The sequence below is a fragment of the Trachypithecus francoisi genome, unplaced genomic scaffold (assembly GCF_009764315.1).
Source record: "Trachypithecus francoisi isolate TF-2019V2 unplaced genomic scaffold, Tfra_2.0 Lachesis_group21, whole genome shotgun sequence".
Taxonomy (NCBI): domain Eukaryota; kingdom Metazoa; phylum Chordata; class Mammalia; order Primates; family Cercopithecidae; genus Trachypithecus; species Trachypithecus francoisi.
The window spans coordinates 16,419,575-16,432,907 of record NW_022681467.1 but is presented as its reverse complement, the minus strand read 5'-3'; the positions used below and the strand labels follow the sequence as shown (position 1 = coordinate 16,432,907).

The window sequence follows — 13,333 nt, the reverse complement described above, 5'->3', positions numbered from 1 at the left end:
GGCAATTCCAGAAATCAGATTTCTACTTTCATCCCATAGCATTTGTTATTATTGCTATTTGTTACTACTGTTGTTACTATCCCTAGTAACAATTTTTGTCTTAAATTCTATTTTGCCTGATATCCACTTTATTTAATTCTCTTTTGATTATTTGCATGGTATATATTTGTCATGTTTTTTTTTTCCAATCTATTTGGGGGAGTTTTGTTTGATTGTTTAGTGATTTTGCTGAACTACTTTGGTAAGTCTTCTTTATTGTGTGTGGCCCTGAAATCTCTACTCAGCTAATTTAATGTTCAGCTTATGTTTGGACAGAGATTTCCTTAAATACCTTGCACAAAAAAGGCTCACAGTCTTTGCTGAGAAGTTCTGTGTATGTGTTTTTTGGAATAATCTTTCAATGCTCCACCAGACAGGTTATAAATTTGCCTTAGCCTTTGCTTCCTGATGATGCAGTCTCAGGTTATGGAGAGGTGAGGGAATAGGGCCTTCTCAGATTTGGGGCATGCACCCAGCTTTGTGCATGTGCATGGCTTTCTAGTTTCCCAGGAATATGTCAGAACTTTTCAAAACACCCTATGAACATCCCATTTTCCAGCATTTCCTGTTACGATTTTTGGTCAACTTCTTGTTTGTCCCAGCCGTTATGACTGCCTCAGGCAGCTGCTATGTGAAACATTTGATGCTGATTGTTTTTGACAAATGCTTTGGGGAGATACTGTTTACACTATGTGAGCTCTAAGTTACATCAAATAAAGATAAGCCTCAAGAGTGGTAGTTTTTAGGAAACTTTTTATTTTTTATTTTTACTTTTTTTCTTTCCAACTTTTATTTTAGGTTCAGGGGTACCTGTGTAGGTTTGTTGCATGAGTAAATTGTATGTCATGGGGGTTTGAGGTATGGATTATTTTGTCACCAAGGTAATGAGCATTGTACCTAATAGGTAATTTTTTGATCCACACCTTCAGGAAACTTTCAGACAAGTTAAATAGTGACAATTCTCTCTGGATGGGACTCTGGGGAGCTCCAAATAGATTCTGCTCCCCTCCCAATGGCATGTAGGTTCCTGGTTTTCAAGGTTGCTAGAAAGCCGCAGAAAGGGGAATGGCAATAGGGCAAGTGAAATGCCACAAAGTTTCTTATTCTTACCAAAATGCTGACATTTTTCTTGAATAAATGCTCCTCAGATTGTTGCAAGCCTTTGGTTAATTTCTAGATTTCAAAAAAAAATTATTTTAACAATTTTTGCTAGTGTTCTTGTTGCTTTTATGAGGGAACAGATTTTCAGAAATCCTTATTCAACCATCCCCACATTGACTCTTTCATAATCATAATTTTATTATTAAAATGTTGGCTCCGACAGACCTCCTGACCAGATGTCAGCTCTCATATCTCATATTTCAAGTTTAACCTCAGTATCTTTCCTTAGCATTGCCTAGGAAAACAAAGGGGTTAAAATACATTTCAAGGAATCTTTTTTTCTCCACTTTAAAAATCAATGCTGTTTTGGTACACCGAATAAGAAAGGTTGTGGAGTTGCCAAAGCATTATAGGATAGGACATTGAAGACAGAACTTTGCAGCCCACCCAAACCAGGAGAGCTTGCATAAAAGCTTTTTGAAATAAGTTTGTTAATGCCATTATTTTAAAGAGGAGTAACACATTCACAGGAAAACAATAATGAAGATTGTTTAAATAAAATAAAATCTTTTTGCATTTTGTTCATTATCCTTCCCAGAAGTAACCATCTTTAAATAGTTCTGCTTCAAGTTATCTTTGGTGTTTCAAACCTTAATTTTAAATAATATCTTTTTATTTCTTGATTTACCAATTTTAAATAATATATAAATGTCCTTCATGAAAAAACTGAGAACATTATCTTATTGGCTCTTTCTCCTTTATTACAACCACTGAACTTTGGTACTTCTATTACTTTTGGGTTTCTGTTGACTAACTTTAAAATTATACATCTAACTTTATATATAATTATACCATGAGTAAATTTTATTTTTCCTTCTATGAGCTTTATACCGATTCTTTTAATCCTTTACCATATAAAATGAGTAAATTGGGGTGTCTGCATTATAAAATCTCTTTACATTGCCCCTCCTAAGCCCTCTCCTTTACTTCCCACATCTGACAGCTCTCTCACTACTTTTATATGTTAGGCCCCATAATATTCAGATTCTGTTTGGTAAATATTAAGTCATTCATTCTTGGTCTACAGTTTAATTTAAACTTCAAAGATCAAAAAAGAGCATTTACAGCTTATTATTATATAAATAGTATTTATTGCAGAACCAGGTAGGGTGGTAAACCTTTAAAGAAAAAATATTTCTGTGGCACTAAGTTTTCACACCAAAAAAGAAAAAAAAGTTGAAGATAAAGGACAAATTATAAATCTTTCTTTAAACTCCATCAAAAAATGCTCAAAATTGTGTCCTATAATTGATTTCATATTTGAACCAAAAATATATGATAAAGTGTTTGCTTTTCCTGTCATTATAGGGGCATTTTCTTGTCATTACTGATAGGAGATATCTATGCCATTGTCTGGTTAATACTACAATTAGCTTTTAAACTACACCGTTTGTCAAATAAACTACTTTTACATTGATTTATTACCATACCTGTTTCCTAGCTTTGGTTCTAGGAAAAAAAATGCTGTCTTAGTTCTAGTATTTCCTAAGTTCCTGGTCTTCCTCCTTTGCATAGATTCCTTTGTGAGTTGTATTGTTAAGGTACAATCCTTAGAAAATATTTTTATTTGCAAAAAATGTTCATGGGAGGTAATCGACCTGAGTCTGTCCACATCTAGAAATGTTTTCATTTTGCCCTTCATTCTTTATTAATATTCTGGCTTAATATAGATTTATAGATGGAGATTTATTTTTCTTGCAGTATTTGAAGACCTGTTCCATTGACTCCTACCATCTGGATTTGCTTTGAGAAGTCCAATTTTGTTGTAATTCTTCCTCTTTTGTATGTAACCACCTTTTTCTTCTCTATGAAGCTTCTAAGACCTTCTCTAGGGAAAGTGGGAAAATATGCAAAAAAAGAAGCATACTCATTATGTGGTACTACTTACAGTGAACAATATTTACCTAGACATATTCATGGCTGAGTGACTATTTAACAGTTTTGTTATTGACAGGATGGGGAGAAGAGACAAGGGTGAGATGTAAGAGAGTCTTATTATTAGGAAGTCAACTGATGTCTATTTTATAAATCAAGAATTAACAATGTCTGCATATTATTTGGAAACAAAAAAGAATTCAACCAAAGAAAACGCAAATGCCATTGAAAACCATTGCCTCTGGGAAATATAATACAGATGTAGCTATAAGCATACATATAATGTCAACAGGAGAAAACTGCTATGAAGAAAAATAGTGCAGGGTAAAATAATTTTTAAAAATAGAGGTTAGCAACTTTAGCTAGATTGTCAGAGAAGGCTCCTTTGTAAACGTGGCATTTGAGGAGATGAGATATGAGATGATCTGGGGGAGGCTATTTCAGGTAGAAATAATAACTAGTGCAAAAGTCTTGAGGCAGGAGTGCGCTTGGTTGTTCAATGGACAGCAAGAAGGTCAACGTGACTGGAATGGAGAGGTGTTAGGAAATGAGTCCGGAGAGGTGGCCAGGAGCATGATCTTGTAGGGTAAAGGAAGGACTTCTAAGTGTGATGGGAGCCACTGAAAGTTTTTGAGAAAGGAAATATGATCAGATTTGTCTTTTATAAGTATCATTGCAGCAGCTATGTAGAGGAGATACAGGTGCTAGGAGACAAATTAAGAGGCTACTGTAATATCCAGAGAGAGATGGTGGCGACTCAAACTAAGGTGGTATCTGCGGAGGTGCTGAGAAGTAGTTGGATTTGAAAAGTATTTTGACAGTAGAACAATAAGTGTTATTTATTACGTGTGAATGTAAAAAGTATCCATGAAATAATATAAGATTTTCATCCTCGGGGACTAGGAATGTCAATGCCATTCACTAATATGGAGAACTAAGATGAAGGGAGCCTCCTGAAGTTAAAAAATCTGAAATCTGCTTTGGATATGCTAAGTTAGATGTCCATATTTGCCTTATGTTTCAGCACAGATATTGAGTAGAAAGTTGTACATACACGATGCAGTTCAGGAGAAAAATTAGGGCTGAATATGTAATATAAAAACATCAACACACAGATACTACCCAAGGCCCTGGAAATGGATACAATTACCAGGGAATGATTACGTAGAGAGGAGAAAAGTTCCAAGTCTTGAACACTTGGAGTTGAGAAAACGAAAGCAAAGCCAGCAAAGGAGAGTGAAAATAAGAGGCTTGTGAGTATGCTAGTTTGGAAGATGGGACATCATGAGAAAATGTTAATTAAGAATGTAAGAGGAGAAGTAGATTCTTGCAAAGTATGGAATCAACTTATTCATATATATGTTCAGTTTGAGGTGCCTTTCACTCAGCCAGATAAGAATGTTCATTAAGAAGCTAGGAATATGACTTTGAAGCTCACAAGAGTGCGTGAGACTGGCAATAGGAAATTAAAAGTCAAATATAGAAAATGATGGTTAAACTCAAGGGTATGAAATCAGATATTATGGAGACAACATGTGAAGGAAGAAATAGAACACTGAGTCTCTTGATGCACCATGGTCAGTAGAGAAGCCTGAAAGACCAATCAGAATTCTGCATTTCCTGATGTAGAATTTAGAGTAGGAAGTTTTCAGTACCTATTCTAACTCCATTACCAACTGGCTGCATGGTGTAAGATAATCATGTATTAATAGGGAATTAAAATCATAATTACTATTATGCATACCTCAGAGAGTTGTTGCAAGAATAAAATGAGATCATGTGTGTGACAGTTCTTCACAACATTTTCTATTTCTTTAGCACATAGCTATACAAATGAGAGTTATTTAATTTTTTTATCTTTGGCTTAGAGCACAGAAGCTTTCAGGGTGGAGAGTCAGGACAGGTTCCATGGACATATGGAACTCCCAGGGGGCTTGTGCAGGACTCAAGGAAATGTCCAGCTTAACCTGCTGGGCACAACGATTTTGCTGCTTCAACCCATCTGCTATGGAAAATGAGGAGCCAACAAAAAAGGGAGAAACAGAGGTGAAGGCACCTGATAATGAGAGCGTTAAGAAAGGGAAAGGTAAGTACATGCCGTCAGGTGAACCCAAAAGTCAATACAGATGAAAAGTCCACTGGACATGACCAAGAGATTATTGATGCAATCTGCTGATGTATTAGAATGTGCCTTACCTAGGCTGGTGCCTGTTAGCTGGCAGAAGTGTGATGCCCTTCTCTGCTAGTATCAATAAAATGGCACAAGATATTCTTGCTCCATTCCCAGGTATATCCTGAGTCATTCATTTCAACCCAGCTTAACCCAATCCTCACTTTCAGAGGTCTTTACCCTTGGAATCAATTCTTGTTGAAGACCTCATATTATCTGCCTCAAAACCACTGATCCACATTGCCATTCTGTTCTGACCTCTGACTGGTATATTTTGAGAGCATTTTCTGCCCTGATTCTTATTTAAGCTGTTTATTGGATATTGAAGGAGTCTGATGGAGCTGGAGGAGGCTGTAGTAAAACATCATGACTATAAGCTTGGGCCCTGGGGTTCAAACCCTAGCTATCCCATTTCTTAGCTGTGTCCTTGGCCAGGTTATTTAACCCCTCTAATCCTCAACTCTCTACTCAATTTTTCCTAGACCCCAGTGCCATGCATATGGCAGGTGTTCGATATTGAGTAAATGAATAAGTTCATACAGATGAAAAAAACAAGACCCAGTATGATTGATACATATCTAATTAACCGCTAATGAAAAAATGGCAATCCTCCATATTAAAGCCAAGCTACATGCCATTTCTTAGAGAAATAAAGTTACAGTCTCATCAAAATGATAGATTTTATTTAGCCAATACTTCATAGTGCTAGATATGACACTCAGTGCTTCATAATTTCCTTGTGAATTTGGTATAATTATTGTCTCCATTTTACCTATGAGATAATTGAGATACAAAGAGATTACAGAACTAATATGATTGCTAAAAGATTTACTCAAGGAATACTGTGACCCCTATCAAATAGCCTTTTTGAAATGTACTAATTTGGACTACCATTTTCTCTGCCTCTCTGTTTCTAATTGTCACAGGTTCTTCCTCCCTATTTGACCACAGGCATGTCTCAGCATTGGGAAGGGTCCTAGGATGCAGTGTAAAAGAAAGTCTGTAATTTTGGTGCATCAAGGAACAAAAGTGTGGAAACATCCAGCCTCTGGCTGCTGGACACTCCCCTTCTTCCTTCCCATGATACTGTCTGTAGTAAAGAATAAAGTGTTATTTAATATTCTGAGTGTACAGTCCTATTTTTTCTTAACATGGCAAGCCAGAAACAGCAACTAATATTCCTGGTTCTCTTTTTACCTTTCACAAGATATATATCTACCTTAGAGGCTTCAGTGAACAAGAACAGCCTGGATAGTTTAAACCTAGAGCTAAACTACTTGAGGCATTTTAAAGTACTACTACTTCACTATACATAAATGGGGTGGGGGACTGTGTTAAGGGCTAGAAGAATATATGAAGAGAAGGTGGCAAGCAAACCACGTGGAAAGCAAACCAAGGAATCAAAACAGTTGCTTTATCAAACTGAATATTTTTACGCAGAACTGAATATTCTTTGCCCTCACCGTGTTTTGAAACAGTGTCATAGAGTGCCAGGCATGTTCCAAAGGAGGACCCTGGAGAGACGGCTTCTGAGCTGGGCTATCTTTAAACTACTTCCAAGTTGACTTTGGAAAGCTCACACGGGATTTTAGAAAAGTTATTATTATGATTCCTTATAAAATTATAATTATTGAATCAACTATGAATTTTGCACCTACCTTGGAGATACAAGCTAAATACCTTGGAGTTAGAGCTACTGCAAACCAGACTACTTTGGGGCATAATGTACCAAAAAAGCTTCCAGAGGCTTGAATTATCATAGTGTAAATATCCGTCTAGCAGAGCAGGTAATTTTCTCATCACTCATCCTAAGCATTAGAAATAACCCACAGCAGCTGAACCACTTTGGAGCAAATTTTCCATCACCTTCCTTCCCTGGGTGGTTCAGGCCTTTGCAAACCGTGAGTAACATGAATCTGCTGGCTCCCTGCTGGCAAAGATGATGATGTTTTCCTGTTTGTTTTTGTTTTGTTTTAATCATGCCATGAGAAAATCCTAAGGCAAAAAAAAAAAAAAAATCTCATTATCATATTTAAAATATATTTAGGGTTATCTGGTCATCCTTACCAGATTTTTATGTACCCAATATTTATGTTTCTCAAATTAGACTCTTTTACCTTTCTCAGAGCAAGATGAAGAATCTCTCAAACAGCATCATTTTCAAAGCAAGCACTAGCAATGGAAAACACTGTCACCACCACCAGCTAATCCTGTAGGGTCATGGTATTTTCTGTAATACCTTGAAATTGTCTGCCTCCCTCTTCTTATCTGTCATTTTTAAAGATGTCAGTGTGGGGTATCAGTAGTTGAAAACTCAGAATACCAAGCCAGTCCTTCCCTGTGACTGCTACATAGCTTTTGCCTGCAGGATAAGCCTCCATCACTGACGTAGTTGCTTTTTAACTTTTTTTGTTGTTGTTTAAGTTGGAAAATCCCCCAGCTCCTCCATTCCTTCACAATACTTTCTGCCTGAATGATTTCTAGTCTGAGGGCTATACACATATTTTGTTTCTCCCTCTGCAGGTTTTTTTTTTTCTCTTCAAACTTCCGCATGCTGCTTTTTTTTTTAAAGTGTCACACTTTGGACAAAATGACTATAAAGGATTTTGCAGTACATTACATTCAAACCCCTTTCCCTCTATTCCAACTTGCTTTATAATGAAAGTAAGAGCCATAATCAAGATACTTTTGTTGGCAATTAAGTCTCTAAGGACTTTGCAGATTTTCTTCTTTATTGTATGGAAATCTTAAATGTTTAATGAATAAGTAAACAAATTTCAGCAACATGCCTTTTTTAGGAATTTGGCTTTAATAAACATCCAAACACTGTTAATTATTATGGCATAAACATTAATACGTCAAAAAAGCCTTCAAGTCAGGGAATCTTTAAGAAACAACTATGCGTACTGATTGCGATTAAAGGTATCATTTATTAAATTCTTAACAGCCCGTCTCTTTCTAAACGCAATGCCTTCGCAACTCTTCTTCCCTTACCCCCACGCCGCTTCCCTCCCTCCGCAATGGAGGCCGTATTATTGGCTTGGCTCTCAGGCCAACGATGTAGGGGTATGTGTGTGTGTGTGTGTGTGTGTGCGCGCGCGCGTGTGGTGGGGCAGGGGAGGAGGAGGGTGCAGGGGGAGAGGTTGTACGCCGCTTTTCCGCACCCAGCTCTAAATGGTTTCTCCTAAGCGAGATAAGGATTTTCCATCGCCTAAAAGAGGCCATCAAGTTTTAACATTGCGAGGCACGACTTCTAATCGCATCCTTCCCGGAAAAGTACAAACAGTTCCTCAGACGAGGTCCCCCACCTCCCACGCGCTCCCCAGCCCGCCCTCCCCGCGGAGAGCCCCGCGACAGCCTCCCCAACACCTGTGAATCATCCGGGACGCTGCCACCGCCGAGCGATCCGCGCACCACCCCCTCCCCAGACCCGTGCACGGCCAGGGAGGACAGTTAGGATTGTTGCTTTATAATTATCACTTTTAATCTCTAATATGACCAGCACAAGTAGCCTTTGTCTCCCCGCCCTGATTTGAGCATCCTAGGGCCCCCCGAGGCAGCCTGTACGGGTCCCCGGGGTTTGCGCATTGAGTGAACCACCAGATTCGGCAGCGTCCCAGCCGTCCTTGCTCTGAAGCCCCCACCTCCTCCTGGCCGTTTGGAAGGTTCCCTCGGGGCGTCCGTGCCTCTGTGGGGTACCCCCAAGACACCCAGCACAAAACCCCAGCGCCGACTGCAAATTCCACCCAAAGCAGAGTCATCCGTTTTTGTCCTCGGCAAACAACTCAACTTCAAGCCTCGAGTCCTCGCAAACCCACTCTGGCTGGGCTAACTCCGCTTCCCTTCTCCTTCCCCCGACTCCTGCAACAGCTCAGAGAGCCTGGCTCTGACGTACTTCAAAATAACGTGCGCCAGCCTCGCTCCCCGGCTGACCACAGCAACGAGAGCTGCAAGACCTCGACGCTGCTTCGATAACATGAAGCAATCACTCATAAAAATAGCAACCCACGTAGTCTGGCCATATATGGAACTGGCGAGGGTGGACGGGGATGCCCCTCCGGACCCTCTTTGGAGAAAACAAATCGCCGCAGAAATTTCCCCCACCCCTCCCATCACTACCTTTTATCCCCCTCTGCCTTCCCCTCTCCTTAGATGACTCAATCACCGATTCCACTGAACGGGGGTGGGGATGGGGGTGGGGGGAAAATATATATATATACACACACACACAAATTATACATATATTATACATGTATTATAAATATATACACACATACATATATACATACGCACATATGTACACACACAAACCACAGAACATCAGGAATGCAGTTGCGGGATGAACGCTTTTGCCCGAGACCGAGTGTTAAAATGGAGTCATAAGAGTCGCCCCTTTTGGGTGCTTATAGGAGGTGAAAACACGGAGGTTTGCAGGGCAGCGCCGGGGAGCAGAGTCAAGCGCGCCGCAGCCCGGGCCCCACCTCCGCCCCCGCCGGAGCCCCGCCCCCACTTCCTCCCGCCCCTCGCCGGGCGGCTATTAAAAGCTGCTGACGTCAAAACGGACGGCCATCTTTGATGAGGGCAGAGCTCACGTTGCATTGAAGACGAAACCTCGGGGAGGTCAGGCGCTGTCTTTCCTTCCCTCCCTGCTCGGCGGCTCTTCCACACTTGCAACCTGCAGAGGCCCGGAGAACACAACCCTCCCGAGAAGCCCAGGTAAGGAGCCCCCTCCCCAGGTCGTGGTTCTGGCTGGGGATGGCTGCATACCCAGAAGGGACAGCAGCTGGGCATTCCGAGTGGGCTTGGGTAAATACAAGTATTGGTGCACTTAGGGTGCGGTATTCCGTGTGTGCACGTCTGGTGGGGGCTTTATAAAGTGTTTTCGAGGTGAGCTGCTGGGGGAAGGGGAAACGGGAAGCCTGCAAATGGAGCGACGGGGAGAAAGAGCGAGGGTACGTACCGAATAATAACTTACTCTTTTGAAACAGTAGTGGGACCCCCTCTTTCTTCCATTTTGCGATGCAGTTTTCAGAGATATTTAGGCTGTTAGGTTTCTCCCCCGTCGTTCTAACCCTATTATTTTGACTGTTGTTGTTAGGGTACTATTATCCAGGGAAGAATTAAGGGGGAGGCAGGGTGTGGGTGCTGGGGAAGCGAAAGGAGAAAGGGGGAGTTCCCGCCCCGGGCAAGCTGAGCTGCTGCAGCGACAGCAGCCTCCATGCCCCGCGGACTTGATTTATGCCGCCTGCTCCACGTCAACTGCAGGCTGGCGGGAGGCGGGCGGGTCGTACCGGGTGGGAGGGCTCTGCGGAGGGCTGGCGCGGGTGGGCTGGCTTCGGGGACTGCGGCGGCCCGCGCTCAGCACCCTGGATAGCAATACCGCGGGCTCGCGCGGGCGCCCTCGACCTTTCAGCACCGGGGACAGCGGTCCGGCCGCAGCGCCGCATCTGCCTGCGGCAGAAATGCCTGGCCAGGGCTGGACGTGCGAGGGCTGGAGACCAAATTTGTCTGTCTGAGACCCCGGTCTTACGGAGACCCTTAATAGAGGAGTCATAATAGGTTAAAAGAAAACAAGAAAGAAATAAATCTTGCTCACAGAGACTCCTTTGCAGACAATTTCCTGTTCCCCTCCTTACCTCCTGCATAGCTTCAACAAAATAATAGTCTACTTGTGGAAATCTGTGTTGCCCTCTGACTCTTATTTTAGGTAGAAAATAAATACATTTTTAAAAAAATATGCATTTATCCTTCAGCAGCGTACCAAGGTTTTTGTTTGGTTTTGTTTTTTAACACAGAGTAGATCTGTCTACAGATCTTGGGTGAGTGTGAGTACTGTATATACGAAGAAGCCAATGCTATCTGTTTATAGGGATGATACATCACTATGTTTCCATTTGATAAAAATGTGAGATTAGCTGAACTAAGCAAAATCAACTTTAAGAATGAATCACTGTTCCTTTTCCTTCTTCCCCCATCCTTGCAATCAGGCATGAACACAAGTATTCATCCACAAAAACATATACCTGAGAAATTTTGCTGGTCCTGTACTGAATAGACTTAATCTCTTTGGCCATGGTTTCTGAATTACTGGAAGTATTTCCTATCAGCACTGGTTATCACGGGCTGATAGCTTTAGATTTTGACAACATTAAGACTGGTCTTCCTCGGGAGAATCGAAGTGTGTCCTTCAGGGAAACGCAGGTAAAGAACCACGGTATTAAACTAGAACTGAACTCTGACCTAAAGATCTACTGCAATTTCTCTTATGGCACTGCGGGATTTTACTTTAACCATTTTCTACTCTGAGGTTTGGAGCATCTGAGAGAGCAAAAGTCATCAAGGATATTTCTCTCTGTTTGATATAGATAAAACTGGCATAAAAATGACCAGTGTCAAAATTATGCCATTTGAGTAGTTAGCAAAAAAGAGTAACAGCGTCATTGTAATAATCTATACAACACATTAAAGAAACGCTATCATGATCCCCTTAAAAGACCCCAAATGAGACCTTGGATTGTGTTTAAATAGTCATACTTCCTATCATCTGTATGCTACAGATACTAAAATTTCCTGTCCATATACAGAAGGTGATTTCATTCCCAGCTATTTAATTATTTCCTAGTGTTTTTCTTTTTATAGATGACTATGTGTTTCCATGTATGTATATATTGATCTGTTATTGTGCATGGATGTAAAATTATTTGGGTGGACATTTATATAAGAGTATGTAAATGTAAAAGAGAAGTTTATAACTTTACAATCTGCAGACAAAAACAACTGTGTTTTAGTGGTAGAGGAGAGAAAATATGGGCAGGAATTTTAAAAAATGCTTTAACTTCATGCTGCATGTCCAGACAGCTGTCTGCGTAGTTGCGTCAAATGAAAAGCCTAATGCTGCCGGAATTACGTGCTTGGACATTAGTAATTACTGCTGGGTTTGTTTGCTAGTGGAAGACTGGGGAGGAGCGGGGGAAGTAGAGGACTGCAGTGAAGATGTCAAAGGGCGCAGAGCTGAGAGAAAGAAGCAATGTGCACAATTAGAAAGCTAATTTTAGAATAACTTACTGAGAAATTTTAAAAAATATATCATTGAACCATGAATTTAATATTTATATCATTGACAAGCTTCTGGGGAAAAAATTGAGAAATTTCCTATTTTAAGTTTGAATTTTTAAAATCCAGGGCAATGCGGTGAGAAGAGGCAGGAGCAGATGGACATAGGATGAGCCAGGAGTCATTCACACAGACCCTCTGATGCCTGTTTGTTCATCGATATTTACTGCATTACCACCTCAGTGTTCAAATTACAGAATAATTTGCAATCCTCTTAACCTCTTCATGGCAAAATCTCCCAAGAATTCACAATTTTATTTTTATTTTGTTAAACACACACAACCACACATGCACAAACACAATGCAAATTACCCCTTAATTAGCTTGTCTAAAGATATTCCTAGGCTCTAAATGTTAACCCTTGAGTGAGGGTTATCAGCTGAGAGACATGTTTCTGTTAGTGACACTTAGAAGCTGCGTAAGCAGTCGGCCATCAGCATAACACGGAGGTTTGATGATTAGTACAAAAGAGAAAAATAATCTGAGAAAGAGGTTGAGAGAGGAGACATGAAGGAGAAAGATAGAAAATATGCTTTTTAGATAATTCACTATGAATAAACAATGTTTCTCACATTATGGCACTGCTTTACAATTCTATAAAGGAAGGAAAATCCATGTTTTAAGCCTCAGCACTGGATACTTTCTGCAATGTCATCCCTTGTCAGTAAGGACCAACCTGATAGGAAGATATTGATCGATCGGTATTCACCAGATACAGAAATGAATCCCATGGGAGATATAAAATCTCATGGTTTTTGTCTTGACCTCAATAAGTTTAGCATCTAGCAATCTTATTAAAAGCAATAAACAATAAGTTAATAAATAAAACCAGAACCAAATGCAATAAAATATTAGAAGACAAATTATGAGGACATATGTGATTAATTTCCAAGTGAATGTGACCAACAGTAAGTAATGTAAATTCAGGAGGGTAACATCACAGTGGACTGGAACAATCTGAGAGAAGAGGCAGGC

At 40.4% G+C, this 13,333-nt stretch overlaps 1 protein-coding gene and 1 long non-coding RNA gene across 5 annotated transcripts in view; one reads left to right on the top strand and one right to left on the bottom strand.

The window, feature by feature from the left end:
• Positions 1-10,730, bottom strand: part of LOC117068466 — a 191,481-nt gene extending 180,751 nt beyond the window's left edge. The window contains exon 1 of the long non-coding RNA XR_004431144.1: positions 10,221-10,730. This is a non-coding gene — a long non-coding RNA (uncharacterized LOC117068466). The remainder of the gene's footprint in view (positions 1-10,220) is intronic.
• SNAP25 (synaptosome associated protein 25) overlaps positions 9,678-13,333 on the top strand; it is an 88,036-nt gene continuing 84,380 nt past the window's right edge. Inside the window, exon 1 of one of the 4 annotated variants that reach the window (XM_033185617.1) lies at positions 9,678-9,961. The gene's annotated coding sequence lies outside the window, so the exon portion shown is untranslated. Of the gene's footprint in view, positions 10,198-13,333 lie in introns of all 4 variants that reach the window. The other 3 variants (XM_033185619.1, XM_033185620.1, XM_033185618.1) reach the window with 3 other exon arrangements.